This window comes from Giraffa tippelskirchi, chromosome 5, assembly GCF_054371585.1.
Source record: "Giraffa tippelskirchi isolate mGirTip1 chromosome 5, T2T-mGirTip1v1.2.pri, whole genome shotgun sequence".
In the NCBI taxonomy this organism is placed as follows: domain Eukaryota; kingdom Metazoa; phylum Chordata; class Mammalia; order Artiodactyla; family Giraffidae; genus Giraffa; species Giraffa tippelskirchi.
In genome coordinates, this window is record NC_137279.1 from 139,619,355 (window position 1) to 139,640,857 (window position 21,503).

The following is a 21,503-nucleotide window of genomic DNA, read 5'->3' on the forward strand; positions in this document are numbered from 1 at the left end:
GCAACATACAATCCTTATTCAAAAGAGAAGGAAATTCACTGGAGTTGTAGAGAATAGAAAGAAACTATGATTCAAGAACCTAAGGCTAGTCACTTTAATATACATTAATAGACACATTCAACCTTTAAAACCATTCTTTAAGATAGTTCACTCCATATGCCGATGAAGAAACCAAACCTGGAAAATCAGGTAATATGTTGAAAATCAGATAGTTTAGTCAGAAATGTCATTCAAAGCTAGATGACCCAAAGTCAATGATATGGCTTGAAATCAAACAGATTTCAAGTAGGGTTGAATAAGTGCAAAAGTTGAATCAAGGCAGTAAAATGTAGATGCTGTAACCAGGCTGTATATATTGTGGTCATCAAATGAAGATTTTCCATTATTATTCCCAACCAATATTACCAGATAATTCAGTGCCATGAAGAGATGTGTTTTACATCACAAAGCTGGATTCTCTCACTTCCTTTGATTCAAGAAAGAAGAAAAAGCATGTGATTTTCTTTAGTCTTGATAGAAATAAACATAACAGAAGTGGAGATAATCTTGATGTAAAGAGGAAGGGTGGCATATATAACTAATGCTTTTATCCAGTTTGAAGGAGAATGTAAGTTGTTTACTACAGGTGAACAGAAGTACAAATAAAAATAGCATTCGTAAATTCCATTAATTACTTTTCCTATACATGTTAACAACTTTTTTCCTCCTCTGCTCTCCATGTCACCAGTTCTGGCTTTAGCTGCCACCTTGGTTCAGTTTGACTTACTGTCTAAACCACCACTGTTTCTTCCAATTCATGATTTGCTCCCTCTCTTCTGGCTTGACCCTGTTTAACTGACCACACACAAATGGACTCTTTGTTCAAATTTTGTACCCATCTTGGTAGAATGTTTCAGTGGGAAGCCCAGTTAGTCTTGGTCCAGTGTACTTTCCACTAGAGTGCCAACCTCAGGTGAATCAACTGCAAGGTAGAATGGAGAAAAAAATAGAAGCAAATAAATGCAGGGAATAATGGGTTATCTCAATTCAAGTCTTAAGTGAGTCACAGATTTGAAATATTTATTACCAGTGTTCTATTGTTTTGGATTCCAGTGGTCGTGAAAAATCCTGGGTACTGGTTACAAAAGTACTGTTTAGAAGTTTGTAGTTTTTACCAATTGTTTCACTCTTCTTTTCTCACAGTAATAAAGATAATAAAAGGTATATTTTTAATTTTTTGAGCACTCAGTTGTTTTACTGTATTTTACGCTAAGAAAGGTTAGGTCGGAACAGTAAAGTTAAACATCCACATTTGCCAATTTAATCATCCCACACTTGGGTTCATCACATTAAAAATGATCAATTTTCTCTAGACTCTTTTGTATCTTTACCTTTTTGTCCACTATGTAAGTTCACTTTTAATTTCAGATAGACCTGTGCAGAGCTATATTTGGAAAATGGGACTGGGTCAAAATAAATGATGAGTTTTCACTCTAGGTTAAATAAAAGAAGGCACGATCCTGGACCAAGGCAAAACCATAAAAAAATAAAAATAAAAAATTTCAAGGCTCTTTCTTCCTTTGTCCTACAGTCTGATTTTCTGTTGACTTTTCGAGGGAGAGGAAAAAGAGAACTGAAATAATAGTTGATTTAGAACAAAAACAGAAAAATAAACAAAAGCATAGCAGAGATAAGTGCTGAGGAATGACTTGTATTCTCTATAGACACAGAATGTAAAGATTATTCACTATCACAAAGAAACTAAGTATGTCAACAACATTAGATGCTCTTAGAAAAGTCGTTGTGATGCAGTTTAACTGAAGTGTGTAACTTCATATTAGAAATAGGAATGCATTAATGAAGCAGACACTTATACAAGTTCTTTAAGAAAATACCATGGTATAAGTATTTGTAGGCTTCCACTATTAGGCTTTTGTTTCCTCGGTACAGTAGATAGACATTAATATATCTCCCAATATGTATTTCAAAAAAAAAATCTCTTAACTTGGCAAGCAAGAAAGTTACCTCTCTGAATTGGAAAAATAAAGCACAACTCTTCTATAATTGTTGCTATATAGAGATAACATTTAAGTGATTTGATTGGTTAGCAGTATACTGGACAACTTTTGTCATTTTATTTGACCAAATGAACCAATGATTTAGGTTTAGGTTGAGATAGCTTTGTGGTCTCTCTTCTGACTGCTCTTAAGTGAGAGTTCTACATAGTTGGTGGTCCTGCGTTCTGCCCAGAGGGAGGGTAATTCTGCTCTAGAACACATTTTTTTTTTAATTGTCATGCTTTATGGAAAACCTGTTATGTATAGACATCTCTAGAGAAAAAAACTATTCAGCTGGATTATCATCGGATTGACTCATTAATAGCCTAATTTGAATAATGACTGAGTTATTCTTTAGCATGCTTGACTGTCACAAAGGGATTATTGAAATATCATAGAAAGTTTCTTATTTCTAAGATTAAATTGAAGTTTTCTACTCTTGACATTTATGATTGTCAGGAATACTACACAGCACTAAATTTTGTCTTTTTATGTAATGTATTTTTCAAGTCAATATTACATCCAAATACTTAAATGACTTAGTATGTTTTGGCTTAATAAATCTTTAGCAATATGTAAGTGCACCTAGCAAGTGTGTAAATGCTGAAGTGAAGGAAAAATGGACTATAGTGAACAAAATAAAGTGATATATATGTGTATCTGGAATAATCTAACAGGAAAAGTGGTGGAGAGGTCCTTTAGGTTGATAATCCCCAAACATAACAGAGTTACAATGATTAAAAAGTAGGAAACAACCTGTATATTTAAGATGTTAGGATAGATTAAATAAAACTGATATATGCACTTGAAGACATTGAGTACTTGAGTACTCAGTCACAAAGCCATGTCCAACTCTTTGTGACCCCATGGACTGTAGCACACCAGTCTCCTCTGTCCGTGGAATTTTCCAGGCAAGATTGCTGGAGTGGGTTTCCATTTCGTCCTCCAGGGGACCTACTGGACCCAAGGATTGAACCTGTGTCTCCTGTATCACCTGCCTTCTAAGGTGGCTTCTTTACCATTGAGTCACCTGGGAAGCCCATACTGGCTAATTTGAAAAGAGAGATTTAGTAACATGGAAAACATTATATATTTAAATATGTTATAAGGAAATATAATAAAATATTAGGCATATGTGATCTTTCTCTTCTTTTTAATATTAAAGGTTTAATTCCATATTAAACAGTATGGAAAAATACAAAGAATATAAAATCCATGGAGATAGGCAATTTTTAATCTTTACTGACTGCTATTCTAATCCTTGGAAAAATGAAATGTGTATATATATTGAAATTTGTTCCCATTTTTAAAAATCTACAACATAAATTTGTTTTTTTTTTTTTATAAATTTATTTATTTTAGTTGGGGGCTAATTACTTTACAATATTGTAATAGTTTTTGCCATACATTGACATGAATCAGCCATGGGTTTACATGTGTTCCCCTTATTTGAAGACCCCTATTTTCTCATCTTGTGGAGAAGTTAGCGATATGATAGTAGGACAATATAATCCCATCTAATGACTAAAATTTGGTTGTACCTGATTCTAAGCTTTTTGATAATCAAGAAAAAATTTAAAAACAACTGCAAAAGTTATAAGATTACCCTTGAACATAACAAAAATAATTATTTCAGAAAAGCAAAGATTTATTCAGTTCTTAGTTTAGAAAAATATTCTCAAGTGACACTTCATAGAGAGAGGGGACACAAAGTGATATAACGAAAAATATCATGCTGAAAGTGTTTCCTATATTAAATGTCAAGTTAAGACTTCTATATTGTTTTACTATAGGAAGGCTTAATGAAAACTTAGGATACCATACCAAAGTACTTTGAGAAAGCACTTCTGTGAAGGGCCTAAAGAGTGGTATTTAATGCTTAGCTTTTTAGGTTATCTTGATCCAGACACAATGTCTATCAAAGCTTGAAGGAAGAACCAACTCTACATCACTAACTAGACATAAACCAGGAGGACCATGGGCTTTCCAGGAATGGAGAGCAGCAGTGATAGGAAATCTGGTATGTGAACTTTAGTAGAGCAGGGAATTACTGTAGGGAAAGCAGGAAAAATTTCTAAGGTTAGGTAGGGGTCTTCATGGTGCTGTCTCTTATATATGTTGTTTGAGGGCAGAAAAATCCTTAATTGCTTTTCATTCATTCTAATGCCTTGCATATAATAGATGGTTAATAAAAGTTGAATGCATAAAAAAAAATTCAGGGGAACGATAGTGTTTATACCTTATGGAAATCTAAAGGAAATTTCTGTTAAATATTTCACTCTCAGATGCCTGAAGTAGAAAGTCAGATTGGCAGGGCAGATTGCTCATTTTTCTTACTAAGAAAGTAGAAATTAATGTTGATTTATTTATTCATTCAACAAGCATTTATTGTCTTTAATGTTCCAGTCTTTTTGTGATACAGTGCTTTGTAGCATAGAGTCTTTGTCCTTAGGGAGCACATACCCACGGATTTCTTGAAGGCTTTGGGCCACTCTGTGTAGAATCAACAAAGTGTGGGGCAAGAACTGTGATATGGTTTGCAATTTTTAAGTACTGAAAATAAACCAAAAGAGCTAGCAGAACCATCTTTTCTCAGCAAGAATGTAGTCCAAACCCCAATCAGGGTAAGTTTGAGTATTACTGAGAGACCACTTTTGTAAAAAGCACATTAGAGTATCACAAATGGCATTATAATATTTGCACTCAGCAGCCTCCAAAATGGCAGCTTAGAGACTTTGAAATCAATGGAGCTCCACTCAGAGGGAACAATATATACTGCGAAAATGTAGCCCAGTGCATCATCTAATGAATAATCCCCCCCAGAATAAAGATGCATTTGAGTTTTCATCTGGCTTGCTGTCTTTCTTTCCAATTTCTTTTCTATCTTTTTTTAAATACAACTAAAAACAAAGCAAGATAATGCAACTAACATTGCTCAAAAGTGCAAAATAAGATTTTTTTTTAAAGTTTATCTTGCCATTTGGATTCCTGTTTTATCCATATATTTACTACTCAGTTTTTTCCACATAGATATTAGGTAAGTAGACTTTATCTTCAGAGTGCATTATAAAGTTTTTGGAGTGCTTTGGGCAAAATATTTTTTCCTTTTATTACATCTAGGTTGAAGGGTGAATATGAATGATAAGGGATGTTGATTTGTTTTATTGGACACAATAGCTGTGTATTTTCTTTTTTCTCTTTTTTGTTCCTTTGTTTCTTCCCTTCTTTTCTTTCTTCCTTTTAATAAATATTTTTGGATCACTTTTCCAGGTACTAGAAATATAGTCATAAAAAGGATAGATATGGTTTCTGTTCTTATGAAATGTACATTTTTCTTGGAATAGCATGTTTACAAAATATAATAAGAATAACGTAGAAAATAAAACCAGATAAAATTATAAATAATGATTTGGATGAGCAAGCTACTATATTATATCTGTGGTTGGGAAAGTCTCTGTTGATGAGATAATGCTAAAACTGACAGCTTCACGACACCCGAGAAGAAAACAGTCAAAGATCCAAGGGCAGAGAGTTCCAAGCATAGGAAACAGCTGCTTCAAAGGCCCTGTTTGGCTTGCTCAAGGAATTAAAAAAAAAAAAAAAAAAAAACAACTATTGTTAGTGAAGCTAATAGCTCTAAAGGAAAGCATGAAAGGAGAGAATGTGGGGGAACTAGTCAAAGGATAGATAATACAGAGTCTTAGAGGCCTTGTTGAATGTCAAGATTTTATTCAAATAGAAAGCAATTAGAGTGCTTTTAAGTTAAGATATGACACCATTTGATCATTACTATAAAATAATCACCTTGAAGCTGTGTGGGAAAAGACTTGTTTCTACTGTAGTAGTGAGGGATGGCTGCAAAGATAAATTCTGAATAAAGTTTTGAGGTAGAGCTGAGAAGATTTGTTGCTGGATTGGGTGTTGGAAGGATGAAGGAAACAGAGGAACCTCTTATGACTTATTTTTGGCTAGAGAAGTGAATGGTGGTCTCTCTCACTGAGTGTAGAAGACTAGGAGAGAAACAGGTTGGGAGTAAGGGAATTTGTGGGTAAATGTAAGTTCTCCTTAGTATGTTCAGTTTGAGATTCCCGTTAGATATTTAGGTAGAGATGATAGGTATGCAGTTGGATATATAATGCTGGAGCTCAGGAGCAAGATAAATGCTGACAATAAAAACTTAATGATAAGCCCCTCATAAGGATGAGGCTAATCCTTCCTCCCATACACAGCTTGGGGTGGTGATATACTTGCAGTCTTAGAGGGACTCAGTCATACATAACCATGTATCCATTCTTCCCCAAACTCCCCTCTCATCCAGGCTGCCACATAACATTGAGCAAAGTTCCTGTGCTATACAGGAGTTTCTTATTGGTTATCCATTTTAAATAGAGCAGTGTGTACACGTCAATCCCAAGCTCCCTAACTATCCCTTCTCCATGTCCTTTCTTCCTAGCAACAAGTTCATTCTCTAGTCTGTGAGTCTGTTAATACATTTTCAAAGCCTACATATTTACTGTTTGTAGTCAAGAAAGTATCTATGCTTAAGGACGATCTGGCTTCCATTTGTACATGTCAACATCCCCCTACCCTCACCTTCGTTTGTTCTTCATCTTTTTGGGAGAACCAAAGGCCACTGATCATCAGGACTTAAATACACTATTTTGCTTTCTTTGAATTCCTTTCTCTCTTCCTGCACCATCATCCTCTTCCTCTAATTAATTCTTGCCCATTTCTCAGATTTCAGCTCAAGCATCACTTCTTCAGGGGGCTTTTCTTTTTTTTCCCATTCAATATGTGCTTATTTATTATTATCAACCATTTTTCCAGTAGTAGAATAGTCACAAGAATAAAAAGATGAATAAAGTAGTTAAGGTCTCTGCCCTCATCAAGATTCCATTACAGTATTTAGATTGCATTATGGTATCAGAACTCTCCCATCTTAATCCGATTGAGCAGATCTCCTTCCTATCATTTGATAATTATCCTTTGTAGCATGCAATGGCAACCCACTCCAGTATTCTTGCCTGGAAAATCTCATGGCCGGAGAAGCCTGGTAGGCTGCAGTCCATGGGGTCGCGAAGAGTCGGACACGACTGAGTGACTTCACTTTCACTTTTCACTTTCATGCATTGGAGAAGGAAATGGCAACCCACTCCAGTGTTCTTGCCTGGAGAATCCCAAGGACAGGGGAGCCTGGTGGGCTGCCGTCTATGGGGTCGCACAGAGTCGGACACGACTGAAGCGACTTAGCAGCAGCAGCAGCAGCAGCACTCATTTAAATTTCTAATTATATACTTGTGCAGTTGCTTGGTTAATATCTTGCTCTTGTTGTTTTAGTTGTTAAGTCATTTCTGATTCTTTTATGACCCCATAGACTGTAGCCCACCAGACTCCTCTGTCCATGGGATTTCCCTGACAAGAATACTGGAGTGGGTTACCATTTCCTTCACCAGGGGATCTTCCCGAACCAGGGATTGAACCTGCATCTCTTGCATTGGCAGGTGGATTTTTTTTTTACCACTGAGCCACCAAGAAAGCCTGGTTAATATGTTACTTTCCATTATAATTTAAACAGGTCTGTTTTGCTCACGATTATATCCAGACAAAGGCAACAGTAGGTGCTTAGTAGAAATCAAGTATCTTCATGATTCTTAAAGTGACAATTATGGAATTTCTAAATACAAGAAAAATACAAGGAAGTTTTATTTAGGCTGATTTTTTAAACTTTTAATTGGAATGAATAAAACTATCAATGACATTTTCACCAAAAATAAACTTTTATTTATATTGCATCTTTGAAGAAATGAGCACAAAGCAGCATTCTACTGCACACATACCTGTTTTAAAATTGGGATTATTCAGAGATTCAGACTGAATTTAATACAACAAAAATCTAGGACATCATTAACGTTCAGAAAATCTAGATTCAGTGCTTTTACTTTACCCTAGCACACATGGCGTGCAGCGGCATCCTTGACTTAGTCATCAAAGCACATTCGTTTCAAGGGAGGAGAGGTCACCACTTTCTCTCACTGTACCTTATTCATATGATATGGGAAAAATATTCTCATACCTGCTTATGAAAAATCTGTATTTTCCCACATTGCCTTGGAAATTCATCCTCTGTCACACAGTTTTAAAAGTGTAAAGTTTATCCTGTTTCCATAAATTAGCTTTTGTGATTGTTATTTTTTTTAATTATGTTGACAAGGGAATTAGACATCTAATTTCCACACTTGGGGGCTTCATTCTTCTAAGTATAAATGGCTAATATTAAGTGCCTTTTAGCTTAATATGTATAATAACTTATAGGAAAATGATTGTTACCCAGCATTTGTTAATTTACCTTATCATTACCCCATATTTCTATAATATTTTAATGTTTATCAAGCATTTTCCTTTATTTGATTTTCACAAGAGCATTCTGAGCTATCCAGTGATTAATACTCTCATTTTGTAAACGAATGAATTAAGGCTTAAGGAGTTTAAATAACTTCAGAGGCATAATAGTTTAGTGAAAAGAGTGTGCATATTAGAGTTAGGAAAACTGAGTTAATCTATGGATTTTATTAGTTACTGACTGTAGGAACTTAGGCAAATGATCATTAACCTCCTGAACCTTCATCCTCAACCACTTCCTCCCTTCCTGCTTCATTTATTTCATCTGTAAAATCATGCTGGTGGTGTTTATTTCATACCATTGTTGTACAGGGGACTTCCCTGGTGGCTCAGTGGTAAAGACTCTGTGTGCAATGCAGGAGACCTCGGTTTGATCCCTGGGTCGGGAAGATGGCCTGAAGGAGGGCATGGCAACCCACTCTATTACTCCCGCCTAGAGAGTCCCATGGACAGAGGAGCCTGGCAGGCTGCAGTCCATAGCGTCATACAGAGTCAGATGACTAAGTGGTAGCAGCAGCATTGTTACCCAGATTAGATGACAAGACATTTCTATATGTTTACAAAATATCCAAAATAGTGCTAAGGTTTTTTTTACCAAGTCCAGTGATTTTTTTCAAATAATGTCATGCTATATAAAAATAATTAAAGGGGTAAAATACTTGAGTTATATCATAACAAATTTGTTGGAATGTTGAATAGAAACAGCCAGGGAAAGAGTAAAGATGGATGACTTTAACAGACCTAGGGCTTAGCAAAACAATCAACTGAATGTAAAGAAGCCTAGAATAAAAATTTAGGGGGTTGGGGAGCCAGATGCTATATTTTCAAGTGTAGGATGTTTACAACCCAAAAGCTGAAAAGAGAGGGAATCTGGGAACCTGATCAAAAAATATTAGTCTTTCATAGCCTATGAATATAAATCTGTGAGGCAAAGGACAAGGCAAAACATATACAATTCCCAAAAGACTCAGCGATCCTCCTTCAGAGTTGCCTCTCTAGGGTGAAGAGGAAGACAACCCAGAGAGACAAGTCCTGCTATGCTTATGCTCTTTTTCATAGGGTCTTTGAATGTGAGTGGCCATTATCTATATCTCTTGGACAGATGAGCTTTAAGTAGTACCTTAGATGAAAGGAAATCTGTCTCTTAAGAGGCTTCAAAAAAAAAAAAGCAAAACACCTTCTTAATGTTCCCTGAAGACAGAGTAAACTATCCCACTCAGAACATGTTTGGAAGGCTTCCGTCAGAAGAGACTCCAGCACACATCATTCAGTAGCTGACAAAATAACCAGGCATTCCTTCACAAAGAATAAGATGTGACCCTCTCTTTCTCCTTACTCTTTTTTGCTTTCTAATTTTTGAAGCCCCATCTCCTCTAACAAAAATCAGTTTCAAACTATGTGCCCAAGATTATATAGTAAGCAAGGAGACTGAAGGTGAAAACGTGCCTAGCAAAATACCATATTGTTTTTATTGATTAATACCCCTTTTTGATGTGATTTGAGAATCTTTTATTTCCTCTTAAAATGAGCTAGCATTTTGCAAAGTAGAACCTAAGCCTCAGTGAAATTTTGGGTTGAATTTAGCATGCTTAATTTCTTAATATTCCTGTTAGAGATGACACCATTTCCCTTAGTTCATTTTAAATCTAATTGAGAAGAGCAATTGTATAAATATTAGGGGTGGGAATGAGAGAAACATTTGAGAATTGTCCTTAAATGCTATCTCAGTTCCTTTTTTTTCTACCTACTGGCAAATCATTACCCAATAGAATAATTGCAAGTCACTGGTGAACATTTGGTTAGGGTTCCTAAGCAAACAGCATGCATATCCTACCCAAGATGAAAAGAATAACACCAGGAGGGGGAAATATGTAAAGGTGACAATAAGAAAACATTTTTCTGAATTTTGCACATGATGATGTTCTCTTGCAGTTCTCAGGCAGTATTATCTGTATAAATGTAAAAAAACCCAACATCTTATCCAGGGCTTACAAAGAAAGCAATAAGATCAGGCCAAGAGGGAGTAGGTCACCCTACATTGGGTAATAGCAGATGAAAAGTGGTCCTTATTGCCCACAAAATGCCTGTGAGATTCAGAAGCTGCTGTGTAAGTGAGAGCAGGCAAAGTGTGGGCTCAGAGTGAACCTGATTCTAATCAGCTCTCTCCTCTCCATGAAAGGTTCCGTGTGTTGCGGTCTGCAGTACATTCTTCAAGACAGGAATGCTTTCTTTCCCAAATACCAGCAGATGTTATATGTTCCCTTTATGGACAGCTATATCCCTTCACTTTTATCTTATCCATCTAGGCACCTAAAGTATTACTTGGTAATTTACTTTTTGGACCATACATCCAAGCAAGTCTATAGATTAAGAGTGCATGTATGTGTGTGTGTGTGTGTGTGTGTGTGTGTGTGTGTGTGTGTATGTGTGTGTGTGCTATTGTTGTTGGTTAGTCACTAAGTCATATCTGACTCTCCGTGACCCCTGGTAACTCCTGGTGACTATAGATCACCAGGCTCCTCTGTCCATGTGATTTCCCAGGTGAGAATACTGAAGTAGGTTACCATTTCCTTCTCCAGGGGAAACTTCCTGACCCAGGGATCAAACCTGTGTCTCCTGTGTCTCTTACAATGCAGGCAGATTTTTTACACACTGAGCCATCAGGGAAGCCATATATGTGTGTGTGTGTGTGTGTGTGTGTGTGTGTGTGTATGCTATGCTATGCTAAGTCGCTTCAGTCGTGTCCGACTCTGTGCGACCCCATAGACGGCAGCTCACCAGGCTCCGCCGTCCCTAGGATTCTCCAGGCAAGAATACTGGAGTGGGTTGCCATTTCTTTCTCCAGTGCATGAAAGGGAAAAGTGAAAGTGAAGTCGTTCAGTTGTGTCCGACTCTTAGTGACCCCATGGACTGTAGCCTACCAGGCTCCTCCGTCCATGGGATTTTCCAGGCAAGAGTACTGGAGTGGGGTGCCATTGCCTTCTCCGGTGTGTGTATATATATATGGAAATATATAGTATGCCATATTTCAAATGAATATAATCTGAAATTCAAAAAACATAAAAACTATGAAAATTGGGATTTACTAAAGCATAGACAAAACCTGTCGACTGTGATAGTAAGTAGCAAAGAACCTTGAGAGAGTCACTGTGAATATCTGGCATGTATTATTTTCCTCTACAGTTGCTTTTTCATGTGTGTGTGTGCTAGGTCACTTCAGTAGTGTCTGACTCTTTGCTACCCCATGGACTGTAGCCTGCCAGGCTCCTCTGTCTGTGGGATTCTCCAGGCAAGAATGCTGGAATGGGTTTCCATACACTCCTCCAGGCGATCTTCCTGACCCAGGGATCAAATCCATGTCTCCTTTGTCACTTGCATTGACAGGTGGATTCTTTATCACTAGCACTATCTGGGAGGCCCACAGTTGCTTTTACTAAAATCTATATTTTATATCCTTTACTATCTTTCTGAAAAGATAAAGGGGAGGTTGTGATACAGTCATGGATTAAATGTCATTTAATATTCTGACTTTAACCAGTTAAATCAGTCAGCAAACAATTACTAACACCTTCCAGGTAAAAGGCATGGAGCTAGTTGACCTAAGGAATACAGACATACATAAGTGTCCTTGCAGCCTGGTTTTGAAGTAAAATGAATCCCAAAAGGGAACTGATTGTATAAGAAAAAATAGAATAGATTCTAAGGAAGTGGAACAGACAAATGCTGTACGAGTACAGGAGAAGGTGGTCCATCTCTGGATGATCCCGACAGGGAAAGTTTTCAGTGTAAATGTGGGACACGTGATGCACTGGTTTCAAATAAGGTTAATAGGGAGGCCTTCTGGGAGGAGATGAGCTGATGAGAGGAAAGAAAACAGTTATACTTCAACCCTGTTCTTTCTTCCATTCAGTCAGCATTTATTGAGAACCTACTGGTAGTGTGTTAGGTACAAAGAAATGCGATGATTAAAATATTCATGTCCTTGCGTTTGAAGTATGGTGAGTTAGCATATGATTATGAGTTTAGCTCTGGGGAAGAAGTGGAAACCTAGTTTCATCATTAACTGGTTAAGCAACCTTGAACAAATTCCTCTCTAAGAATTACTTCCCCTGTCAGTGAGATGAAACTGGTAATTGCAGTTTCCTTGTAGGATTATGTGGGAGGATTAAATGAAATAATGCCTATAAAGCACTCACACAGTGCCTGGCTTACAGTCATTATCCAACAAATTTGAATCTGTTTCTGCTGGACTATGAAGTCTATGCTCTTACCATTATGTTATTTTAAGCCCATGATCTCATACCATATTCTTCCATTCTGTTTCTTTCCTTGATTCCTCATTTCATGCTCATCCATTAAATGCTACAATTCTCAGGGCTCTATGCTAGAGTGTCTTACTCCACATATTTTATTTTAGGATATCTTCTCCTTTTCACACCAAGTCAACAACCACCAGTTCACTGTTGGTTACCAACTACTAATTTGTAACTCTATCCAAGGCTTCTTTCAAGAGCTTCAGAACCACAGCATTCTAGACATGCCTACACTGTCACCCAAAGCTACTTGAAATACATTATATTCACTCTTTTCTCCTTGGATTCTCTAATTTATTGAACACATTGCTCTCCAGTATGCTTCCAGACATCAACCTTGGTATCAGCCTAGACTTTTCTCTTTTCCTCATCATTCCTTCTCCAATCAATCACCATATCTTATAAAATCTTCTTTATGTATTTATCTTCAGATGAACTCCCCTTTCTCCACTATTCTTGTTGTTTCACTCTTGAAAACTTCCATTCCATTCTCTTAAAAATTCTTTGCAGATGTGGCACAGAGCTCCCAAATCTTCATCTCTCAAAGCTCAGGTGCAATCAGAAGCCCAGTCATCAGAACCTGTATCCTAGACTTTAGATTCCTCCTCAATCTGTCCTTGATTTAAATGGCAAGCAAGTCTGATTGTGACATTCAGCTGCTGAAAAACATTCAAAGACTTACTAATATCTACAGAATAAAAGGGCCTAGTTTGAACTGTCCATCATGCATACAAAACTCTTGGTGTTTCCATTTTCACCTGGCAGTCCAGTCTCATTATTGCTACAGGTGGTATAGGTGATGCCTAAGTGCAAGGGTCTGGCAGAGATACTGCTTGGGTGCAAATCCTAGCAAGTAGGAAGAGGTTAATTATAATACCCGGTTGTCAGGTTCTTATGATGATTAACTGACTAACATACTTAAACATATGGAATATTGCCCACTGTATAGCAAGCAGCAAGCGTTCATTACGTACATATTGGCTATCATCACTTCTATGGAGCCTCCAGCACAAAATCCATGTTCCACAACTACTATCTCTTAGTATTTTTTTAAATATATGTTTTGTCCCACTCCCCAGTCTGACTATTTGCCTGGCTAAATCACTCAGTTTCATTTCTTAAACATTACTTTAAATGTCATTTCACTTTTGAAGCCTTTTTTGACTCCACATGTCAAATTTAAGCACTCTTTCCTTTTATTTCCATTGCTACTGCTTTAATTTACTAAGTTGTTTACATGTAGTATTTCTCCTTTTATACTGAAAATGTCTAGAATACTAAAAGAAATGTCTAGGAATTCAATAGGTGCATAAAATGCATCGAAAGAATTAAAAAAAAAACGACCACTTTCTTAACCTTGGAGGAAGGACATTCAGTACTAACATACAACACTCTTTAATAACTATCGAATTTAAGAATTTAAGGTAGAACTTTGAGGTACAACAGAATTTTCCAAAATTTCCAAGACTGTCTTGTTTGTTCAACTCCCACTGAGAGTTCTAGAATTTCCTAGAAACTCCAGAACTAGCACATTGCTTAACCTATGGCTCAAAGTATTCTTGATGCTATCTCAGGCTGCTCAAACTTGAGCTTTTTGTAGCTGGAGCTTAAGCTTATAGTGTAAAGTTATATTCCAGTTAGATGGGGTGGGGAAGAGAAATAGGATATTACTTGCAAATTTTTTTAGAATTTTGTGTAATTCTAATGGTTATGTTGTTGGTAAATAAGCTGCAAGAAAATTTCGGAAGTTGAAACTCAGGGATGGTTCATCAGAATGTCCACTGGCATTTGAGACTCTGTTCATCAGATATTTGGGAGGATGAAAATTCTGTTCTATTGCCAGAAACTTCACATTGGCTAAGTGAAGTGAAATTTGCTCAGTCGTGTCTGACTCTTTGCGATCCCATGGACTATACAATTCATGGAATTCTCTAGGCCAGAATACTGGAGTGTGTAGCCTTTCCCTTCTTCAGGATCTTCCCAACCCAGGGATCGAACCTAGATCTCCCACATTGCAGGCTGATTGTTTACCAGCTGAGCCACAAGGGAAGCCCAAAAATACTGGAGTGGGTAATCTACCTCTTCTCCAGAGGATCTTCCCGACCCAGGAATGGAACCGGGGTCTCCTGCGTTGCAGGTGGATTCTTTACCAACTGAGAATTCCATGGGCTGTATGGTCCATGGGGTTGCAAAGAGCTGGACACGACTGAGTGACTTTCACTTTCACTTTGGCATCTAGGCATCCACAATGTGGCATCCTTCACATTGATATCTAGGCTCAGTTAAGGGAATGGAGATCAGTGTGGGTGAATGAGGGCAGCCAGAACCCAGTACTGATGGGTGAACCACTCAAAGATTTTTGCTGTGACTCTTTGGTCTATCGAGGCTGTGCCTTTGAGGTTAGAAGCAGCACAAGCCTTTGGAAAACATGTGTGTATCCCTGTATGACATCCTGCTGCCATTCTCTGGCTTTTGTGTTTTGGCTACCTGCCACTGAAATGAATGGCTTTCAAATTACTTGAAAAGTGCAATGGCACTTTTGTATAATTTCAGAACAAGGGAGCCACTCTTAATCTTTTTAAACTGACTTAGACACTTGTCAGTTCTTTGAAGGGGTTTATAACTTTGACACCTCTGTAGTCATCCAGGTTCTTAAAAAGAGAGTACAGTCAGTAACAGGAATACTTTTTTTTGAGCAGAAAATGTAAGCACTGAAAACGTTATTTAGTTTGAGCTTGATTCTGAGCATTGAGCACGTTCCCTCTAGGATTCAAAGCTCCTTCCATCTATCTGTAGGTTTTACGTGCTAAGTGAAGGACATCAAGGACTTTTTCACAATTAATCTGTAATCATTTTTCTTTTACTTGGTATATTTGTCAAATAACTTGTCCATTCAATAGAATTTTTTTGTTCTGTTTAATATATTCTGATTGCTACTTCTCATTGGAATTTAAAATTCATTTTTATTTATTGTCCTCAGAATACATATAAATGATTCAGGAATCGGGTGGACTTATTATCATCATAGGGCGGGGAGCAGTTCCCTACATATTATCATATTTTTAAATGAAAATATTTATAGCTCTGGTCTAGAAAAATAAAAACTTCAGATTTTTAGTTTTTGCGTAATTTGGAAGTTACCAGCAATTTTAGAAACATTTTTAGTGAAACAGAAAAGAAAGGGTAAAAAGAAATCTCACACGAATAAATAAGAAACATCTGGTCTGCCAACTTGTATAAGTTCCAGACTTCTGCAACTTTGAACTGACAAGCCTTAAACTTCTGAAAGTCGAGATTTGTAATGGAAATGCTAAGTGACCCTTAAAAGGCTTAAAGGGACACTGTCAAATAATTTAGGGTCTGATTCTGACCAAGTTTAACTTGTCATACTCTGGTGGGAAATATATTCCAGATTTTAAATATTTTTATAACTTTGTATTTGTTTATAAAAATAAATGAAAATATAATGGGCATTGTTTACTTAGAATCATCCTTTTGAGCTGAAAGTCAATAAAAGTGAGCAAGATTTTTATTTTCCTGATGAGAGATACGTTGATAGAATATCCACACTTTGCCACAAAATTAACATGTCATATTGTTTAGTGTACATGTGTAAAAAAATGCCTGCATGTAAAAAAACAAAACAAAACACCACCAACAACAAAAAAACCCTAAGATTTTAGAATTGCCATATGAAGCACAAAATATCTCAAATTACCTAGCTTGTATTGTCATTAAATTTTGCCGCTGAAAGATCTTACTTTGGTAGACTTTGCTTCTGTGCTTTCTTTGTACTTCCATGCAATCTGGCCCTAAAATTCTATTAATGGAATTGAAACTATTCTACAGCTATGAAAGAAATGCTATATTCAAATATTTTCATTTGGTTTAGCTTCAATATTTCATGTTATGACACTGACTTCTTCACCAATCTTCTTTAGATTCAATTTTTAGCAATTCTCTTTAAATTGCCTCCAAAATAATTTTGGGTACTTTTCACAGAAATCCTTGAGGATTCAGCTCAATCTTAGTTTACAGGACAAGAGTGTTTTACAAATAATTATCTGAGTCAGTCTCGAACCTCTGCTTATTTTGTTCTTTGCAAATTTCTGGTAGTGACAAGCACATGTGTTACTATTAGGACATTCTCAGGTAGGCAAATCACTGTATCACTTAATACAACACAAACTTTGAGAAAGTGGTGTGTAGGAGAGTTATAGATATGTACTGATGACATCAAGGAAAATTCTTTGTCTTCTTCTTTTCCCCTTAAAATTTTATTCCTAAAAACACAATGAACTTTTCAACAGAAGTAATTCTTAAGAGGAATGAAAGGTGCATAATAAATTGTAAAGTTGTCAAAATGTTTCACAGAATACCCAAATGGCATTTGCAGTAATTATTTCAAGTCTGATATGGGATAGGAAGTTGTGGGGGTAAGGGGAGGTAGATAAAAGATCACAGGAATAGAAGATTGTCAAATACAGTACTGACTAGGAAATGAGTATCTGAAGTATGCTTGAAGAAAATACATTTTTCTTTTGTTTGATTCCCCCCCCCACCTTTCTATGAAGCGTCAGAAATTGGTCACTCCCAGAGGCAAGATACAGAAATAGATAAATGTGTGGTCTGATATGATATGGCAAATTGACTGTTACTATATATATTTTTTATATCTGCTTTCAGTCAGGCATGGACATACTGATGAAAGAATTCTTTGGCTTAGTGAATGAATGAGGATTGATGTGTGTGTGTATATGCCATTTGCAAAACACGTCTTTAAAAAAATTATCTTTGGACTTTTGAAGAGATTGGTGCAAAGAGTGTGAGTGTGTGTGTGAGAGAGGGTGAGAGAAAAGGAGAGAAAAGAGAGAAGGACATTTTTAAACAGTTCAGAATTGAGAGCACTAGCACTGTTCCTACATTCCTGCCATTCTGTCATCACTTACTCTTAGCTCCTATCTTTCCTTCTCAGGTTAGTTTGTGTGTAAAGTTCTCTGGCTCCCAGGCTAAAAAGAAATGAAAACAAACAAGGAAGTTTACACCACAAGACATGAATAGAAAGATCAGCTTGTGACTTTACACCATATAAACAAAGAAATTCCCTGATAAGAACAACCACCCACCATTTAGCACTTGTCCAGCTGCACCTGGCTATAAGTAGACATCTCTTTAGTGGTTGCGGAGTGAGGGCTGTGGAGGGGCCTGGTGCCAAGGTCCCCACTACGGATAATGGCTTTGCTTGCATTGATTTAAGCCTAAGCCTAGCTCTTGGGAAGCAATTTTGCTTGGGTGCCACGACTCCTTTCAAAACAATCAATAGTTATGAATACACAATTATGAAACTTTTCAATGAAGGAAAAAAATACGGTTTAAAGTGTAATCAAAAATCTGTGTGACTGTTAGAATCTCAGAGTATTACTGCAGATTACTTCCATTGGGGCAGCAAAGGTCATACAGTTATATACTGTCTTTTAAAATCAGTGAATGCATAATAGTTTTTCCTACTCTGAACAAGAATCATTAAACAAATTCATAAATCAATGAAGCATACAGATTCATCACTTTAATTATCATTTCTGCTAAGATGGTTGGTTTATATAATGTAATTGTTTACTGTTTCCCAGTATTACATTGGAAAGGCTTGGTTGGGCCACCTCATATTTCATAATGTCCTAATTTTAAAACTTTTTTATCCTTTAATTTATTTTTAAATTAATTTTTATTGGAGCATAGTTGTTTTATAATGTTTTAATTTCTGCTGTACAGCAAAGTGAATCAGCTATGCATAAACATATAACCCACTTTTTTAGGATTTCCTTCCCACCTAGGTCACCACAGAGCATTGAGTAGATTTCCCTGAGCTATATGGTAGGTTCTCATCAGTTATCTATTGTATACATAATACATAGTAGTGAATATATGGCCCATTCTCCCAATTCATACCACTGTCCCTTTCCCACCCCCCACCCCCAGTATCCATACGTCTCTTCTCTACATCCTCCATGTCTCTATTTCTGCTTTGCAAATAAGTTCCTCTATTGCTTTTCTAGATACCACATCTAAGTGATATTATATTAATACCATATTTGTTTTTCTCTTTCTGACTTTCTATACTCTGTATGACAGTCTCTAGGTCTACCAACATGTCTGCAAATTTCACAATTTCATTCCTTCACTTCAGTTCAGTTGCTCAGTCATGTCAGACTCTTTGCCACCCCATGGACAGCAGCACACCAGGCTTCCCTGTCCATCACAACTCCCAGAGCTTGCTTGAACTCATGTCCATCGAGTCAGTGATGCCATCCAACCATCTCATCCTCTGTCATCCCTTTCTCCTCCTGTCTTCAATCTTTCCCAGCATCAGGGTCTTTTCCAATGAGTCAGTTCTTTGCATCAGGTGGCCAAAGTATTGGAGTTTCAGCTTCAGCATCAGTCCTTCCAATGAATATTCAGGACTGATTTCCTTTAGGATTGACTGGATTGATCTCCTTGCAGTCCAAGGGACTCTCAGAGTCTTCTCCAACACCACAGTTCAAAAGCATCAATTCTTCACACTCAGCTTTCATTGTGGTATACTCTCACATCCATACTTGACTACTGGAAAAAACAGCTTTGACTCAATAGACCTTTGTCGGCAAAATAGTGTCTCTGCTTTTTAATATGCTGTCTAGGTTGGTCACAGCTTTTCTTCCAAGGAGCAAGTGTCTTTTGATTTCATGGCTGCAATTACCATCTACAGTGATTTTGGAGCCCCCAAAATAAAGTCTGTCACTGTTTCAATTGTTTCCCCATCTATTTGCCATGAAGTGATGGGACTCGGATATCATGATCTTAGTTTTTTAATGTTGAGTTTTAAGCCAGCTTTTCCACTCTCCTCTTTCACTTTCATCAAGAGGCTCTGTAGCTCTTCTTCACTTTCTACCATAAGGGTAGTGTCATCTGCATATTTGAGGTTATTGATATTTCTCCTGGCAATCTAGATTGCAGCTTGTGCTTCATCAAGCCCAGCATTTTGCATGATGTACTCTGCATATAAGTTAAATAAGCAAGGTGGCAATATACAGCCTTGATTTACTTCTTTCCCAATTTGGAACAAGTCTCTTGTTCCACATCCAGTTCTAACTGCTGCTTTTTGACTTGCATACAAATTTCTCAGGAAGCAGGTAAGATGGTCTGTTATTTCTATCTCTTGAAGAATTTTCCACAGTTTGTTCTGACCAACACAGTCAAAGGCTTTGGTGTAGTCAATAAAGGAGAAGTAGATGTTTTTCTGGAACTCTCTTGCTTTTTCTATGATCCAATGGATGTTGACAATTTGATCTCTGATTCCTCTGCTTTTTCTAAATCCAGTTTCAACATCTGGAAGTTCATTGTTCATGTAATGCGGAAGCCTGGCTTGGAGAATTTTGAGCAATACTTTGCTGGTGTGTGAGATGAGAGCAATCGTGTGGTAGTTTGAGCATTCTTTGGTATTGGCTTTCTTTGGGATTGGAATGAAAACTGATCTTTTCCAGTCGAGTGGCCATTGCTGAGTTTTCCAAATTTACTGGCATATTGAGTGTGGCACTTTCATAGCATCATCTTTTAGGATTTGAAACAGCTCAGCTGGAATTTCATCACCTCCACTAGCTTTGTTTGTAGTGATGCTTCCCCAAATCTGTTTGGCTTCACATTCCAAGATGTCTGGCTCTAGGTGAGTGATCACACCATCGTGGTTATTTGGGTCATGAAGATCTCATTTGTATAGTTCTTCTATGTATTCTTGCCACCTCTTCTTAATATCTTCTGCTTCTGTTAAGTCCATACCACTTCTGTCTTTTATTGTGCCCATCTTTGCATGAAATACTCCCTTGTTTTCTCTAATTTTCCTTAAGAGATCTCTAGTCTTTCCCATTCTGTTGTTTTCCTCTATTCCTTTGCACTGGTCACTGAGGAAGACTTTCTTATCTCTCCTTGCTACTCTTTGGAACTCTGCATTCCCTGGTGGCTCAGATGGTAAAGCATCTGCCTACAATGTGGAAGACCAGGTTCAGTCCCTGGGTGGGGAAGATCTCCTGGAGAAGGAAATGACAACCCACTGCAGTACTCTTTCCTGGAAAATCCCATGGATGGAGGAGCCTGGTAGGCTATAGTCCATGGGGTCACAAAGAGTCACACATGACTGAGCGACTTCATTTCACTTCTTCCTTTTCTCCTTCGCCTTTAGCTTCTCTTCTTTTCTCATCTATTTGTAAGGCCTCCTCAGACAACCATTTTGACATCTTGTGTTTCTTTTTCTTGGGGATGGTCTTGATCACTGCCTCCTGTTGAGTGTCACGAACCTCTGTCCATAGTCCTTCAGTCTATCAGATCTAATTCCTTGAATATATTTGCCACTTCCACTATATAATCATAGGGGATTTGAGTTAGGTCATACCTGAATGGTCTAGTGGTTTTCCCTACTTTCTTCAATTTAAGTCTGAATTTGGCAATAAGGAGTTCATGATCTGAGCCATAGTCAGCTCCTGTCTTGTTTTTGCTGACTGTATAGAGCTTCTCCGTCTTCAGCTGCAAAGAATATAATCAATGTGATTTTGGTATTGACCATCTGGTGATGTCCATGTGTAGAGACTTTTGTGTTGTTGGAAGAGGGTGTTTGCTATGGCCAGTGTGTTCTCTTGGCAAAACTCTATTAGCCTTTGCCCTGCTTTATTTTGTACTCCAAGACCAAATTTGCCTGTTACTCCAGTTATCTCTTGACTTCCTATTTTTG

General features: G+C 37.2%; 1 long non-coding RNA gene across 1 annotated transcript; it reads right to left on the reverse strand.

Moving 5' to 3' along the window:
• Positions 1 to 70: 70 nt before the first annotated feature.
• Positions 71 to 21,494, reverse strand: LOC145507149 (uncharacterized). The gene is made up of 3 exons (XR_014054615.1): positions 21,168 to 21,494; positions 17,698 to 17,757; positions 71 to 961 (listed from the first exon to the last, which is right to left on the reverse strand). It is a non-coding gene; the product is annotated as an uncharacterized LOC145507149 (long non-coding RNA).
• Between the last annotated feature and the right edge of the window lie 9 nt (positions 21,495 to 21,503).